Genomic DNA, 19,000 nt, shown 5'->3' on the forward strand with positions numbered 1-19,000 from the left:
AATGGAATTGGGGAGGAGTTTATGGCACAACTTGACTAGAAGAAGGGATCAGTTCGTAGCACATGTTCTGAAGCATCCAGGGATCACCAATTTAGTTTTGGAGGGCAGCATGGAGGGTAAAAATCGTAGAGGGAGACCAAGAGATGAATACACTAAGCAGATTCAGAAGGATGTAGGATGCAGTAGGTACTGGGAGATGAAGAAGCTTGCACAGGGTAGGGTAGCATGGAGATCTGCATCAAACCAGTCTCAGGACTGAAGACTACAACAACAACAACATTAAACAAGTTGTAGCAAATTCACTTTAAGCCCGTTGTATGGGCCTCGTCGTGTCATTAGAGGCTTCTAATGCCCCATTAGGGACTTTTAATGACACGACGAGGGCCATGCAACGGGACTGAAGTGAATTTGCTACAGCTTGTTTAATAGAAGTGACTAAACCTTATGGTTATGCATCAAGTTTATAAAGTTGACTTAGGACATGGCTTGTTTTAGGCAAACATTAAAATAATAATATTTTATTTTCTGAAGAAGACGTTATTACTAACGTTGAAAACTAGGTGAACGATAAAGTTAACCTGCAACTCTAGGCTGTGTATTCTTATATAAAGTGACTACATACACATGTCGCTCGATTACAACCTTGAAGGGAAGGCCAGTGTAAGAGACGTCATCGGGCTGAACGAACTGAGTGACAAACAAGAGGCAGCCACCGCTGGCCCCCAGTTCCTGCAGCGACTGCCTGTAGTCGGTCACGTGTCCTTTGTAGAACTCCCCGCCCGGGTGCCGCCGCACGCGAGCCCTGCGCCACGTGGCCCACGTGGACGTAATGCGATGTGACGTCTTCCGCCGTGACGCACTCTGCCCGCAGCACGAAGAGGGCCGAGTCGAACTCCAGCAGGGTCACGAATGGAGCAACGGTTCTGAAGGCACCATCTGGCGCCGCGACCAGCTCGTCTCGGTGGTCCTGGCGCACGTGCTCCTCCACAGCTCCCCGACTGCCCGTCCAACAGCACGAGTACACCAGCGGGCACTGAACGACGCTCGCATCTGGCCTGAAGGAGCACCTCTCCTCGTGGCGCTGCTTGGACTTGGGCTGGAGCAGTTCGGAGCAACCCACCTCACTGTACCTGCACGGAATGCGCACGATGTCCGCCAACCGCTCCATGGAAAGAGAGCGCAGGTTGGGCTCCAGCGGTTCTCGGCACGAGGGACACTTCCTGAGCGTCGGGAAGCACTCTTGGCACATCAGGTGCTCGAACTTGCATCTGAAAATAAGGCGCGTCATTGTTTCCCAACACACCTGGCACGTAAGCATCTCCGACAGCTCTTTCATCTGTCGCTCCATTGTGTAGTGGGTGTCCGGAAGGTAGAGACACGCGAGCGACTCTGACAACTCTTCCGCCTGGTGGTCCATTGTGTAGCACGTATCCAGAAGGTTTCTGGAAGAAATAGACTTCCGTCATCGAATGACTGAATCAGGCAGAGAGAGATAGGGAAAAAGACAAAGAGAGATGTAAAAAGAAGAGACAGAAATAGAAGACAAATAGAGGTGCAAAAAAAAATACAAAGAGAAATAGTACAGTAGAAAAGAGCAGAAAAAGGAGAGATAGGAGAAAAAGACAAAGAGAGACGGAAAGAGACAGAAAGAGACAAAGAGAGAGCTGGTACATGTCTTCAGTCCTGGAACGCACTGAAATCCCCACTCTATAGCACTGTGCACGGGCCTTTGAAAAGGTGGAGAATCACACAGTAATTCGTTATTGGCACCATCGTGAATGTTAAATCTGCACCTGACGAATCCAGATGTCTTTAGCTACGTCTAACAAGGAAACCTCCCCATCGCACCCCCCTCAGATTTAGTTATAAGTTGGCACAGTGGATAGGCCTTGAAAAACTGAACACAGGTCAATCGAGAAAACAGGAAGACGTTGTGTAGAACTATGAAAAAATAAGCAAAATATACAAACTGAGTAGTGTTGTGGTTGGCAGGAGAGCCAACACCGTGTTACAAGCGGAGGCCGAAAGGCACGCGATTTAGCTCACGCAGGCTGGCGTGAGGTCTGGAACAGGGCAAGGAAATTAGAATTTAGAAACAACGGACGTAGCTGGTGGAATACTTAACTTTAATCCATTAATGACAAACGTCGCTCTTTATGGTACATGAATCACAATATCAATAGTACGGATACTGGCGCCTTGCTAGGTCGTAGCAAATAACGTAGCTGAAGGCTATGCTAACTATCGTATCGGCAAATGAGAGCGTAGAAGTCAGTGAACCATCGCTAGCAAAGTCGGCTGTACAACTGGGGCGAGTGCTAGGGAGTCTCTCTAGACTAGACCTGCCGTGTGGCAGCGCTCGGCCTGCAATCACTGATAGTGGCGACACGCGGGTCCGACGTACACTGAAGGTCCGCGGCCGATTTAAAGGCTACCACCTAGCAAGTGTGGTGTCTGGCGGTGACACCACAAGTAGTCCACGCGTAAGATAGGCAACATCAAGGAGATTGTGAGATCAGGAGCGCCGTGATCCCGTGGTTAGCGTGAGCAGCTGCGGAACGAGAGGTGCTTGGTTCAAGTCTTCCCTCGAGTGAACGCCGGCACGGTAGCTCAGCGTGTTCGGTCAGAGGGTTTAGCTATCCCATGTAATAAAAAAACTGAGTGAACGGATTAATGAACAACTAGAGCAAGTATCATAGGCCGTCCGCCACGAACAAAGACAACGGTCAACGTACAATGTAGAACAAAATGAGATTAACAAAAAAAAGTGAACAGTTTATTTCCTTATTTTCGCAAAGTTATGATCTGTCCGTTCGTTCATTGACGTCTCTGTTCACTGTAATAAGTTTAGTGTCTGTGTTTTGCGACCGCACCGCAAAACCGTGCGATTAGTAGACGAAAGGACGTGCCTCTCCAATGGGAACCGAAAACATTTGATCGCAAGGTCATAGGTCAACCGATTCCTCCACAGGAAAACACGTCTGATACATTCTATACGACACTGGTGACGGCATGTGCGTCACATGACAGGAATGTCGAGCAGCCTAACTTGTCCAGTTGGCGAATGGGTAAAAAGATTCTTCTACCTTGTCCGATGTAGGTTTTCTTCTGGATGTGAGAATCACTCCCAAAAAAGTGATGGAGACATAAGAGTTTGTCACATAAACTGCAACAAATGAATGCAACAGTTTCACAGTCGCACAGTTTCCCCTGTGCTCTGTCAAAACATTTGTTTTGTTTCGAAGTTCGTTTAGGTGTAGCGTCCCCATACTACGGCGCAGTTACCTCGCATCGGACAGACGGACGGACAGATAATAATTGTCTGAAAATAAAAAATTAAACTTTTCGCTTGAGGTAAGACTTGAAGCAAGGACCTCTCGTTCCCCATCTGCTCACGCTAACCACGGGACCACGGCGCTCCTGATGTTGCTTATCTTCCGCATGGACTAATCAGTTTGTATATTTTGCTTATTTTATCATAGTTCCACACAACTTCTTCCTGTTTTATCGATTGATCTGCATTCAGTTTTTCAGGGCCTATCCACTGTGCCAACTTATAATTAAATCTGAGGGGGGTGCGATGAGGAGATTCCCTTGTAAGACCTGTCAATAGTGTAGCAGTACCAATACAAGCAAAGATAAACATTAGATGACGCGTCACATCCGGCGACATAATAACGTTGTTACCTGGTACACTGCCAATTGTATGACCTAAAATTGACAGAAAATTGAAGGTCACGCATAAGCTGTACCATTAAGAGTACAGACACCGAGGTCAAGCCTCTTGGGAAATTGCGTGAAGTACAAACGCTAGGAAAGTGAGGGTTACCAGCCACAGGTTCAATGCAAGGCAAAATTTATGGTCAGCCATATAGTGTACAAATACAAGCCAAGATAGGGCGCGATGACGCCCCGCTGGGCAACTAGCGATTAAGTTTCCCCTGCACCCCCAACCTCCCCCTTTTATAATATAAATCCAGTTGTATGGGCATCGTCATTCACGTTCTAACTGCCAATAGCAGCAGCAGAGATCAGAAGAAATTTGTTTTGGATGCATATGGAAGTGTTTGTTCCCAGTGTAGTGTGCAAGAGGAAGGCATCAAACTCAGCAAAAGCACTCCATCACCAGGCCACATGTGGTCCACTGGGACCATCCGACCGCCATGTCATCCTCAGCGGAGGTTGCGGATAGGAGGGGCATGTGGTAAGCACACCACTCTCCCGGTCGTTAGTGTGGTGTGCGCCCTGTAAGACCTTCGGTACACACACCATCAGATTATTTGACTTGTCGCTCTAACAAAGTAGGCGAGTGTCGGCAATATGTCTCGTGGTCTTATCGTGGCGTCCTTATCTTCTGCCGTTAGGTCAGATGATAGAAATGCCACTTGCACACTTAGAGTAGCAGATTGACGGTGACCAACTTTAAACATAGCTTGATTAATTTTCACACACATTTATTAAAATAATAAAAAGGATAGACATAACGTAACTTGATTCTGGATACTGTTTACAATTGACATTCTGAAGTTCCTTTGGTCTTGGTATGTTAATCTTATTCTCACATATTTCTGATACATGACAAAGTGTCTATACATTTCTCTTCATGGTTATGTACAGGAATATGATAATCTTACTATGCGCAGACTGAAACTTGACTACAGACTAATGCAGACTGACTAATCGGAGGTCTGTACACTTGTTATAATACCTCGAGCGTTCATGTATCACAGCGCGATTGTGGTCCGCGAGGAGAAAAGGTTCTACGTTAGCAGCAATCTCATTGGCTGCGTTACATATTAATACGCGGATTGGCGGAAGCAGAATTTGGTCCATCTCTATGGCAGCGCCATCTCGTAGTGCGGAGATGGACGAGCGCTGCGCCTGCGCTGTTGTGCTTACCGGGGCGCGCTCTAGTGGGAAAGTTGTGTATGTGCTGACCGGAGCCACTACTGTTCGGTCGAGTAGCTCCTCAATTGGCATCACGAGGCTGAGTGCACCCCGAAAAATGGCAACAGCGCGTGGTGGCCTGGATGGTCACCCATCCAAGTGCTGGCCACACCCAACAGCGCTTAACTTCGGTGATCTTACGGGAACCGGTGTATCCACTGTGGCAAGGCCGTTGCCTCATCTTACTCAAGGTAGGAGGGAAAACAACTCTCTCACACAGAGGAATAGAGTATGATATTGCATGAGATTGTTCATTGCTGTGTTATTCCAGAAGTGTGACCGATGTCTTCTTTGATTGCCAACACAGACAACTGATTTGTTACGAATGAAGTTTCATTTCAGATGGTGGGTTGTCCTTGAAGTAGCATGATTGCACGTGGTGATTTCATTCTGCACTGGATGATACTCTACTATGTGCTGGGTGCGACCATTGAGGAGTGGTTGATGAAAAACCAGCACCATCAAAGCTGGGCTCAGCTGTATGAGGCAGTGATGAATGGTATACATGCAGTTACTACACCAGAATAGCACATCTATGTGAAGGGTTTGGAGGAAGTTAAGAGTGGCTGGACTGATGTGTGTAATACTGAGGGCAAATATTGGCCCTCACTTATCACACTCCGATCGAAACTGCATGTCAACAGGCGTGAAGCAGTGATTGGAGTGATAATGTGAAAATGTTGGAGCAATGGTGGCATGAATGCAACATGCAAGATTGCAAGATTTCCCATACGTGGCCAGTGAGTGAAATGGACCTTCTTGAATACTGAAAGTAATCAGGTTACCTAACACTCAGAAGGCTGTTGCACTCAGTGACTGTTATATTGACTTGTAAGTAATAGATTTCAGCTATCAGTCGTCCTTTTTAAATTTTATTGGCAGATGTAGATTTCAGCTGGAAACTAACCATTCTCAATGCAGTATCATTTTTTATCAATGCATGTCATGCCTGTTGGTCGGGCTTCATCCACAGTTCATTGAATACTACAGTAGTAGTACAATAGCAGTACATTACATGCATTGATCAAGAATGATAGTGCATTGAGAATGGTTAGTTTCTAGCTGAAATCTAGAATTGCTGATAAAATTTAAAAAGTTGTAGTATTCAATGAACTGTGGATGAAGCCCAACCAGTGGGCATTACATGCATTGATCAAGAATGATAGTGCATTGAGAATGGTTAGTTTCTAGCTGAAATCAAGAGCTGCTGATAAAATTTGAAAAGTTGTAGTATTCAATGAAGTGTGGATGAAGCTCGACCAGCTATTACTTGCATTGATCAAAATGATAGTGCATTGAGAATGGTTAGTTTCTAGCTGAAATATAGATCTGCCAATAAAATTGGAAAAGGACGACAGATAGCTGAAAGCTGTTACTTACAATGAAAGGAATGTAATTTTTCAGGTTGACTATAAATACGTGATGATTTAAATAATAATAATAACTCCTGCGGATCGTTTTATACAGCTACATCTCACTGGAAAGTGTATGTGTGTGTGTGTGTGTGTGTGTGAGAGAGAGAGAGAGAGAGAGAGAGAGAGAGAGAGAGACAGAGAGACAGAGAGACAGAGAGAGAGAGAGAGAGAGAGAGAGAGAGAGAGAGAGAGAGAGAGAGAGCGACGAGAGGGAGAGAGAGGGAGAGAGAGAGAGAAAGAGGGCAGGAGGAGGCAGGACACTTGGACAGTACAGCATTTGATTGACTCATTATACTAAAATGATGCCACAGTGTATTCTGCAGCAGGTGCAATTTTCCCCAAATATCGATGTATCCATTCTAAGATATACTGGGTGATCAAAAAGTCAGTGTAAATTTGAAAACTTAATAAACCACGGAATAATGTAGATAGAGAGGTAAAAAGTAACAGACGTACTGGGAATGACATGGTGTTTTATTAGAACAAAAAAAAGCACCCCATCTTGCTAGACGAGTGAAAGATCTCTTCCGCGCGTCGTTTGGTGATGATCGTGTGCTCAGCCGCCACTTGGTCTCCCAGGTCCCCAGACGTCAGTCCGTGCGATTATTGGCTTTGGGGTTACCTGAAGTCGCAAGTGTATGGTGATCGACCGACATCTCTAGGGATGCTGAAAGACAACATCCGACGCCAATTCCTCACCATAACTCCGGACATGCTTTACAGTGCTGTTCACAACATTATTCCTCGACTACAGTTGAGGAATGATGGTGGATATATTGAGCATTTCCTGTAAAGAACATCATCTTTCCTTTGTCTTACTTTGTTATGCTAATTATTGCTATTCTGATCAGATGAAACGCCATCTGTCGGACATTTTTTGAACGTTTATATTTTTTGGTTCTAATAAAACCCCATGTCATTCCAAGCATGTGTGTCAATTTGTACCTCTCTATCTACATTATTCCGTGATTTATTCAGTTTTCAAATTTATACTGACTTTTTGATCACCCGGTATTTGAATACATGACTGAATAACTAGCACAGCATATAAGGGGCATTCAAATGAAACCCAGTCATTAATGTAAAGTAACGGTAACGATTATACTAACTCAAAAATGTGTTTATACACAGTGCACATACTCAAAAATAGTCGCAAAAAGTGTTGGCATATTTGCTCCATTGAAACTCTAGCCTGTCTATTCTACCCTTGAGGAAGCTAGTAGGCGGCTGTCGGATCCAGGCCTGGAGCCAGTCACACACTTCGTCGTCCATTGCGAATCGATTTCCACGAATAGCTTGTTTTAGAGGTCCAAACACATGGAAGTCACAAGGTGAAAGGTCGGGACTGTACTGTGGATGAAACTGTCCAGGACGAGCAACGTCATCCAGCGAGTCGCGCCCCTCAAGGAATCGTTTGCGCCATTCCACAACACTAGAACGACTCAGACAGTACTCACCATACACAACCTTCATCCGCCGATACATTTCATGGCCCCCTACTCCCTCTGACGCCAAAAATCGAATAACTCCTCGTTGTTCCTGCTTACTCTCCTGCATGTTCGGTAGCGGACGATAACTTGTGTGACCTCCTTCTCTACGATGTGAAACCACACTGGCGCTTGAAAGGTGGCTACACTGAGTCACAGCGCCAGAGATTGCGCCAAAGAGTATTATTCAGCCGCCTCCACTGGCAGTGCTTGTTGAGAAGTTGCTGTGGGCAGTCGTAGTTCTGAGGTAGGCGTGATCCGTGTTTGTTGAGACGTCGATAGAGTACTAGTTGTTCTGTTGGGTAAGACACCGTATGTTATTCGATTGGGGATGTTGTAATGATCAGAGTGTATTTTTCGTCAATATATACGAAGGTAGAGAAATTTTTTATTTCAGTCCTAAATAACAATGCCTCTTGGTCACAGGTTCAGTCAACAAAGCATCTGGCTTGTGTTCATGTATTAGAGTGCAATGCTGGTTTCAATGTGCAATCATAGTATTTCTGTTTTTTTTTTTTAATTACTTCAGTGTAAATGGCGGTCAAAACATCTTGTCGTATTGAGGAAGAACCGTGCCAGATGTGTATTTTGAATCACACTTCCACACACAGAACAGTTACATTTGTGCATTGTTGTTTCGTAGCTTTTATAGTTGCTCGGGATTTAATTTATTAATTGTGTTAACGGAAGTTTCCTTTCATTCCTTGTTGTTATTCTATGCAGTCAGATTGTGTACTAATATAATTTAGGGCCAACCGGTTACGAGACTGCGAAATCGGACAAACGGCGATTAAAATTAAAATTATTTGCATTCTATATTTAATTAAGCCCCCATGCGCGCTATGCAACATCAAATGGTGTGCACGCTTCAGTCTCTCTGACAATATATGGAGCCACCACACATGCAGTTACATGTAAGGCAAAGGTAGGTGCAGTGACCAGGTTTCATTTGAATGAACCTCATATAATTAAACGAAATACCCCATTAAACAAATAGAATAGTGTGATTTGTGTGTGACATCAGTATAAGAGAGCCCCTAGCAGACTCATAAATAACCACAAACAGTACAACAAAAATCTCCCTTCCTCTCTCCTTTTTGCAGGCTCCCTCTCCCCCCCTTGCATCTTGTTTTTTCCCTGCCTGCCTCCCTTCTGCCCCCCCCCCCCCGAGTCCTTTTGTATTCCCCTGCTCTGCCTTTCCCCACTCCATGTCGCGTCTGCTTCCCCCCCCCCCCCCCAACTTCGTTTTTCTCTCCTTCCCCCTCTTTTTTTCCCCTCATCTGCTCATCTGTCCAGGTCCCCCACCATCTGCCCTTGGTTGTGGTATGTCACCTTCGTGCCAACTTTTTAGTGCAGTGTTTTAAGTGAGTGTCAAGTGTTGTGCGTCTCTTCCGAAGTGTTGCGAACAGAAATCGTGCTGTCACTGGCTGTGATTTTTATATCTATTGCGAACAGAAACCACATTGTCGCCGTGTTTTTTTAATTGTCGGTCTACTATTTTACCTGTCTGCTTCCTGTGTATTTCATCAGCATCACCAACTCTTTGTTTTATGTTTTAACTTCCACAATTTTCCGCCATTTTACAATTTATGTGACCGTTTTTATCGCCTGCTTTTATTATTTATTACCTTCTTTCTGTTTTAAAAATTCTGTAGGCTGAAGAGCAGCGTACTAAGCTGCTGCCACCCCACCCCCTTCAGGGGTAATCTAAACTCATTAAAGGAGAAAAAAACACAAAAAATCTAGACTGCAAAGAATTTTTCTCCCTTCCTAGGAGAGAAGTGCACTCTCCTCTAAATACTCGTGGAGGAGACCGCAGCCTGAACTCCCAAAACTAGACGCCCAAACTAAGCCACACCACAGTGAAGATGCTATCGACAACACAATGTGTCCATTGCAAGGAGCTGACGACTCAGCATGGTGCTCACCATGCTGTGCGGGTGTCAAACCAGCTGAAAAATAACTGACAGCGCTGGTCATGAGGCAGACAGCACCCCCTGGCTATGCATCTCTCTGGCTGGAATGACAGACAGCAAGTCATGACAGAAAGTACAAGTGAGAAGACTGCCACAGGTGTCCTGTGCATGTTAAAGAAGTGGGAAACCCCACTCTGCCCCCCCTGGGCCAATAAGGGCCAATGTCTCCCCCCCCTCCCCCCTCCCATGCCCTCATGTTTTTCCACACTCTGTAGTGAGAAGGAGCATAACAGATACCCAGTACTGATGTTCTTTACTATCACTGAAAGCATGAACTTCCATAATATGCCTACGAGTAAGCATCTGGCTCTGAGCTAAAGCATACTGTGTGTTCAGATTCATTTACATGAATTTTAAGGGAATATACTTCATCATTCATAAAAGAAGTTGGCTATTACATGAAACTCTTTTTTTACAAGTATTGCACATCAGTCTGAGACCTCTTGTTTAGTCAGCTACTCAATGTGCAGTGTTTTATCCTACATGCTGGCACTCTCACATAGATGATATATGTATTCCCCAACCATTTAACTTATGGCATGATGTCATTCAATTTATGCGAGCAAAGTGATATTCATTCTGTAATCCTCTTCACTAATGTGGATGTGTACAGAACCTTGGGTGGAACATTTTGCCATTGTGTGCACAGGACACTTACCAACATGGAGAGGTACCAGCATGATGACATTTGCCATCATCCTCAAAAGAAAAATTGCACCCTACACACATTGACTGATAAGTTGTACGGAACAAATGTTATGGGAAGTGAGACGGAAACTGTGTTCTACTTTGAGCCAACATGTAAGATAATAGAATCAAAACTAATGAAATTGGTGGGTTGTATGTGTGGGTTGGCACAATTCCAGCTTTCATTTAAACTGTCAGATGTTGCAGCTTTATATTCATCTGAAATGAAAAGAAATCTTACCCCTTACATCATTTTAGGCATGTTCATACAGTTGCCTGGTAAAAGTTTGCCAACTGCCATATGGGTTATGTAGCAGTGCCCTTGATACCATCTACAATGCCTCCCGTGTGACATAGTGAGAAAGTTTTGTTTGTGGCATCAAAATCTTTTAGAGAATATGTCAAATTAAAAAAGAGTGTAACTTCCTAAACGCTCCAAAACAGCCATCAGAAAATATCTGAATATGTTCCATGTTAGGAAACTCTTATTGAAGGACCTTAATTATATTTTTCATAAAAACCCACACACTGTGCTTGTTGTGAGTTAAGTTTTCGCTGATATGTACTAAGCTTCTCAGCACTGTTATCATCAAATCAAGCAACAGCAGTGAAGGGAGTGACATGTTGATGTGCACATGTACTCTGTACACCACCCTGAGCAGCAGCAGTTTAACTGAAGAACAGCTGTTTCATTTTTAACATTTTTCTTGAGTCTTCAGAATGTTAGGCTTACATTTTTTAATATATCAGTCGGTTTTGAAAGCTGTTAACTGCTTTTCATTTTCTTTCAAACATCTACAATGAATCTTCAAATGTCTGAATCTTCCCTTATCATTCTTCCATTCAGTCTCACTGTACACAATGCACCGTCCATTAGTCTTTGAATCTAAAACTGTTTACATTCACATTATTAACATACGTGTAGTATAATGCCCATAACTTTCTTTTCTCAACTTCACTTCAGCTGTGCCTGAAAAAGACATCATTAATGATTGTAAGTTTTATAACTAACTACAGGAATTCTAAACTACATCATCGGAGGATTAATCCTCATAAAACATATTGTGTTAAAATTCATGATTTAATTTAATATCTAGTAAGCATATTGTATGTATTACATGATGTAAAAACTCCTCCTATTACCAGTTATATTAAAATGCATGTAGGACAGCCAGTATCCCAAGCTCAATGAAACACTAACACAAATATGTACAGAAAAAGAAGAACAACTAGAGACAGGAAGTTCATATCCATAGGACACATACATTGGTTTGTTCTGCAGGAATGATTAGCAACTGAACCATGTCGGCCCATGGGTTAAAAGTCAACATCAATACTGTGGCTCAACAGCACCTACTGGTAAAATGTGTCGTTATCGCTACAAACCAAAGGTAATGGATCAGTGTGACCTGGGCAGATGTGCATGATACCTCACAGCTGTATGCGTGAACCGTGCCGTCAAATCAGTGAGTTTGAAACAGGGCATATTATTGGCATGAGACAATGTGATGCATCAACCCTGGAAACCGCTGCTCATGTGGGACGAAATGTTTCCTCAATGGAACGGGTCTGTGCAGAATGTTTCACAGAAACCTTTGGAACATGACGAGATGGGTGAGGTCGCACCACCCAGACCACCCACCCGAGAAGATCGACACCTCGTTCGAATGGCATTGCAGAACAGATCCATATCCTCCTTGGCTATGGTGCAACAGTGGAACAGTGTAACACATCATACACTATCAGGGGTGATAGTCCATTGTCATCTATTATGGCATGGATTACGTGCGTGTCGTCCACTTCTCTGCTTACGTTTGACGAATGATCACAAACAAGCTAGACGGCAATGGTGTGTGGAACGATGCCACAGGGAACAGGAATGGCATAAGAGAGTGTTTTCGGACGAATCCTGGTTGTGTTTGTTTGAAAACGATGGTCGCATTTTGGTTCACCGCAGACAGAGGGGTGGCATCGCAGTGACTGCATTCGCACAAGACATGCAACATCAACCTGGGATGCTACTGGGTACAGTCACAAATCACGAATGTTGCATGTCCAGGGCACTGTGGCCAGTGTGACGCATGTGAGTGACATCCTGCGACCCGTAACCATACCCTTCCTGCGCAACACCCCAGATGACATGTTTCAGCAAGACAATTCACGACCACATATTGCTGCATGATAACGTGCCTTCTTCGTGTCACAAGATGTCAGCCATTTTCCCTGCCCCCCCCCCCCCCAGATCACCAGACTTGTCGCTAATCGAAAATGTGTGGGATATGGTGAAACGTGGGGTGCAGTACTGTGACCCAATGTCAACTACAACAGATGATATTTGGAACCGGGTGGATGCACCACAGGACGCCATTCGTGCCTTAAACATGTCAATGCTGTCACACATGGAACAAATTATCGGAGCCATTGGCCTACTAGGCAACAGGACACATGCTGAAACGAGGCGATTGAAGTACTAATCATTTCAGCAGAACATACTAATGTATGTGTCCTGTGAATATGAACTTTCTGTCTCTAGTCGTTCAGAGTGTTCTGTTTTTTCCTGAACATGAGTATACAGGTCGAAAAGTATTTAAACCTACAAACTCTGGGAGGTTGTAGAGAACATCAAAACAAATATTTTTCCATAATGTCATTTCTTCCTATGAGGAGTATTTAAACCGGTAGAGGAAGATTTCTCTGGTGGAAAATTAATTAAACCAACACACACTTTTCCATTTTTTTAGGACCACGAGATAACACATTAACACAACCCAATTTCAACTACAGTAGATCTTCAAAAATGCCTCCATTGACAAGTAAATAAAGCTTACACCGTCGGATCATGTTCTGTCTGACACGGGCAAAAACCCCAGGAGTATCCTGAATTGTTCCTGCTGCTGCTACTATCCGGGCAATCAGATCCTCTTCTGATGCAACAGGAGTTGCGAAAACAAGGTTGTGCATCTCTCCCCACACAAAAAAGTCCAGAGCGGACATATCTGGGGATCGAGCAGGCCATGGGACAGGATAACATCTGCCAATCCACGTTTCTGGAAACCGTCGGTCCAGGAGTCGACGCACACGACACCGGAAATGTGCTGGTGCCCCGTCATGTTGGAACCACATGCGTTGTCTTGTAGCGAGAGGGACGTGTTCCAGCAACTCTGGAAATGCTCTGTCGAGAAAATTGTAATAGTGCCTGCCATTTAATGGCCAATGTAGCAGATACGGCGCAATTAAACACTCCAAAAACACTGACCGATACATTAACGAAGAACCGCACTTGATGAGCGCTAGTAACAGTGGCATGTGGGTTATCCTCACTCCAAACATGCGAATTGTGCATGTTGAAGACTCCATCACCCCCGAACGTCGCTTCATCGGTAAACAACACAGAGGATGGAAATGTAGGATGCATTTCACACTGTTCCAGGTACCACTGCGAAAACTGTGCTCTGGGTGGATAATCAACTGGTTCCAGATTGTGGACAAGCTGTAAGTGAAATGGACGTAACAATTGCTCTCGGAGGACTGTTCTTACATTCTTCTGATTCGTCCCCATGTTACGTGCAGTTGCACGAGTGCTGATTGAAGGATCCCGCTTCACATGCTCCAAGACAGCTTCCTCAAATTGCAGCGTTCTTACCGTGCGACGGCGTCCCTGTCCAGGTAATCTGCTAAATGACCCGGTCTCACGGAGACGTTGGTACACAGCAGCAAAAGTCGTATGATGCGGGATACGGCGATTAGGATATTGTTGTTGATAAACCCGCCGTGCAGCTCGTTCGTTGTGGTGCGCTACGTAGTACGCACCAACCATATCAGTGTACTCACTCCAGGTGTATCGCTCCATTAGTAAACAGAGACAATACACGGTGGACAGCAGTTGCCTACAACTGAAGAGCGTAATTTGCCCTCTAACAACTGAAGATTGTAATACGGCTTCTAACAACTGAAGAGCGGAATACGGCCTCCACCGGTTTAATTATCCCCATAGGAAAAAATGACATTAGGGACAAATATTTGTTTTGATGTCCCCTACAACCTCCGAGGGTTTGTCGGTTTAAATACTTTTCACCTTGTATGTACACATTTAAGCTTCCCAGTCCCCTTATAGAACAGTTCCAATACACTTATTTTACATTGATAACATTGTCATCTTTTTCTCTTAATATACTCTACCCGTCATAAGTTTGGAAACACCATACTGCGAATTACAACGGAACAGGATGAGCGTGACGTACGTGAGTTATTGGTTAGAATACAGAATAGAATGCTGAAATAACGATTAGTAACGACGCTTGCAGTATTCTACAGGTAATTATCGTCCACATACATACTGATATTCTTCAGTTTTATATGAACTGGCTTTGCGTGTCCAAGCAGTTTCACTAAACAGACCAGGTGGCCCTAGTAGAGGACACGAGTGTACGTTGTTTACAGTTTCGTTCAGCTGTAGTTCCGTTTGTTTGGAGGTAGGACACGCTGCAAAAGTAGGTAGCATATGCAGCGGAAGTAATTGAATATGGTCCTAGAATGCCACATTCTTTTTGACTCGCGGGTAAGGATAATGTACGACAAATATCAAATAAATTAAAGATTTCCATCAGTGGACTTGTCGAGACCATACACCGGCATCGAGATGCAGGCTCCTATGATGACCGTCGTCATTCAGGAGCAACCAGGAAAATGTCAGATCGCTAGGAAAAGTATTTAGTAGCGACCAGTAAACGTAACAGATTCAAAATTGTCCGTGAATTGATTGCTGAACTGAACAGAATTAGGGATTCGCCAGTGAATGAGCCTGGAGTGAGACAGTGGCTGGCACAAAACAAACTCCAGCATTCTGTAGAAGCAAGGAAGCCATTGTTGCGTCCTGTTAACAAGAAGATACGGCATCAGTGGGCCACAGCATACCAACAATGTACATGAGTGGATTGGGAAAGAGCCCTACTCATTGTTGAATTGAAGTTCGAAATACCTGGCAGTAAACGCTGTCAAATCGTGCTCCTTTTACCTCATGACCGCTTGAATCCACAGTGCATAATTCCAACTGTGAATCACGGAGAGGATTCTGTGATGGTAAGGAATAAAGTCGGAGATTTGGTGAGAGTAGATGGAAAAAAGAACCAAAAGGTTTATTATTCACCAGCGACGTACCTAGACATGTGGCTTGCGTCTGAATGGGAAAAGGTTTGTCTTGCATCAAGACAACGACCTCAAACGTACGTTCCGCTTGTGTCAGAACTATCTGAAGTCTCTAGACGTTCAAAAAATTTAGGAAAATATGGACCGGCTTCCTTAGTCCCCTTATTGTCACGTAATCGAGCAACTATGATATGCGTTGGACAGGAGAATCTATAAGTAGGGAATCGTGAGAAGCACACACTTTTGGGACATCCTGCAGCAAGAACGGAGACGAATTCCAGCTGAAACCCTGAAAGTAACTGACGAGTCACATGCCGAAAGTATGCAAGGCAGTGATCGAAGCAAAGGATAGCTATTTTGAAAAATCCAAAATTCAATTTTATTATACACTCCTGGAAATGGAAAAAAGAACACATTGACACCGGTGTGTCAGACCCACCATACTTGCTCCGGACACTGCGAGACGGGCTGTACAAGCAATGATCACACGCACGGCACAGCGGACACACCAGGAACCGCGGTGTTGGCCGTCGAATGGCGCTAGCTGCGCAGCATTTGTGCACCGCCGCCGTCAGTGTCAGCCAGTTTGCCGTGGCATACGGAGCACCATCGCAGTCTTTAACACTGGTAGCATGCCGCGACAGCGTGGACGTGAACCGTATGTGCAGTTGACGGACTTTGAGCGAGGGCGTATAGTGGGCATGCGGGAGGCCGGGTGGACGTACCGCCGAATTTCTCAACACGTGGGGCGTGAGATCTCCACAGTACATCGATGTTGTCGCCAGTGGTCGGTGGAAGGTGCACGTGCCCATCGACCTAGGACCGGACCGCAGCGACGCACGGATGCACGCCAAGACCGTAGGATCCTATGCACTGCCGTAGGAGACCGCACCGCCACTTCCCAGCAAATTAGGGACACTGTTGCTCCTGTGGTATCGGCGAGGACCATTCGCAACCGTCTCCATGAAGCTGGGCTACGGTCCCGCACACCGTTAGGCCGTCTTCCGCTCACGCCCCAACATCATGCAGCCCGCCTCCAGTGGTGTCGCGACAGGCGTGAATGGAGGGACGAATGGAGACGTGTCGTCTTCAGCGATGAGAGTCGCTTCTGCCTTGGTGCCAATGATGGTCGTATGCGTGTTTGGCGCCGTACAGGTGAGCGCCACAATCAGGACTGCATACGACCAAGGCACACAGGGCCAACACCCGGCATCATGGTGTGGGGAGCGATCTCCTACACTGGTCGTACACCTCTGGTGATCGTCGAGGGGACACTGAATAGTGCACAGTACATCCAAACCGTCATCGAACCCATCGTTCTACCATTCCTAGACCGGCAAGGGAACTTGGTTCCAACAGGACAATGCACGTCCGCATGTATCCCGTGCCACCCAACGTGCTCTAGAAGGTGTAACTCAACTACCCTGGCCGGCAAGATCTCCGGATCTGTCCCCCATTGAGCATGTTTGGGACTGGATGAAGCGTCGTCTCACGCGGTCTGCACATCCAGCACGAACGCTGGTCCAACTGAGGCGCCAGGTGGAAATGGCATGGCAAGCCGTTCCACAGGACTACATCTAGCATCTCTACGATCGTCTCCATGGGAGAATAGCAGCCTGCATTGCTGCGAAAGGTGGATATACACTGTACTAGTGCCGACATTGTGCATGCTCTGTTGCCTGTGTCTATGTGCCTGTGGTTCTGTCAGTGTGATCATGTGATGTATCTGACCCCAGGAATGTGTCAATAAAGTTTCCCCTTCCTGGGACAATGAATTCACGGTGTTCTTATTTCAATTTTCAGGAGTGTATATTTCCTTTCAATTGCCCATAATTACATGTTGTTGTTGTTGTTGTTGTCTTCAGTCCTGAGACTGGTTTGATGCAGCTCTCCAGCCTACTCCATCCTGTGCAAGCTTCTTCATCTCACAGTACTTACTGCAACCTACATCCTTCTGAATCTGCTTAGTGTATTCATCTCTTGGTCTCCCTCTACGATTTTTATCCTCCACGCTGCCCTTCAATGCTAAATTTGTGATCCCTTGATGCCTCAGAACATGTCCTACCAATCCTTCTTCTTTTCAAGTTGTGCCACAAACTCCTCTTCTCCCTAATTCTATTCAATACCTCCTCATTACTTATGTAATCTACCCATCTAATCTTCAGCATTCGTCTGTAGCACCATATTTCGAAAGCTTCTATTCTCTTCTTCTTCTTCAAACTGTTTATTGTCCACGTTTCACTTCCATATATGGCTACACTCCATACAAATACTTTAGCGAACGACTTCCTGACATTTAAATCTGTACTCGATGTTAAAAAAATTTTCTTCTTCAGAAACACTTTCCTTACCATTGCCAGTCTACATTTTATATCCTCTCTACTTCGACCATCATCAGTTATTTTGCTCCCGAAATAGCAAAACTCCTTTACTACTTGAAGTGTCTCATTTCCTAATCTAATTCCCTCAGCATCGCCGGACCTAATTCGACTACATTCCATTATCCTTGTTTTGCTTTTGTTGATGTTCATCTTATACCCTCCTTTCAAGACACTGTCCATTCCATTCTACTGCTCTTCGAAGTCCTTTGCTGTTTCTGGCAGAATTACAATGTCATAGGCGAACCTCAAAGTTTTTATTTCTTCTCCATGGATTTTAATACCTACTCCGAACTTTTCTTTTGATTCCTTTACTGCTTGCTACGGTAGAGCTGCATGCACTTTGTAGATTTAATAATTCGGATTCTGTACTGCACAACAATATATGTACAATTTTAGTGCAATTTCCCACGAGCTATTCGAGAATGGATTTAAAGTAGCACATATCTCTGCATAACCTAGAAGAGAACGACTAACGGTAGAAAAAAACAAATTCCTAAATTAAGAAACAGACCCATTTCTTAGACATCGTCACGAAGGGGAAACTTCTGCTACTTGTATCATGTGAAATCTGGCCCTGTTCCACACGCTAACGGAGGGAGGGAGAAATGGCTGTGTGTATGCTTCCGTACGAACGCTGCTTTTAGTTACCCTGTCTTCGTCCTTACACCAGATGTACGTTCGTGGCGGCAGGATGAAGCTGCAATCTGTCGCAAATGTTCATGTACATCTACGTGATTGCTCTGCAGTTCACATTTCAGTGCATAGCAGAAAGTTAATCTATTTCTCAACCGTTTCGCGCGGGAAAAATCAACACTTAAATCTTTCTGTGTGTTTTGATTTCTCTTATTCTATTGTGGTGATCATTCTCCCTACGTAGGTGGGTGCCAAAAAATATTTTCGCACTCTTAGGAGCGGAAAAAGACTTTATTTTAATAGAATGAAATTTTCACTCTACAGCGGAG

At 44.8% G+C, this 19,000-nt stretch overlaps 1 pseudogene; it reads right to left on the bottom strand.

Moving 5' to 3' along the window:
- Positions 1–5,006: 5,006 nt before the first annotated feature.
- LOC126292539 (5S ribosomal RNA) lies at positions 5,007–5,124 on the bottom strand (annotated as a pseudogene).
- Positions 5,125–19,000: the final 13,876 nt, after the last annotated feature.

This window comes from Schistocerca gregaria, chromosome 9, assembly GCF_023897955.1.
Source record: "Schistocerca gregaria isolate iqSchGreg1 chromosome 9, iqSchGreg1.2, whole genome shotgun sequence".
Lineage (NCBI taxonomy): Eukaryota > Metazoa > Arthropoda > Insecta > Orthoptera > Acrididae > Schistocerca > Schistocerca gregaria.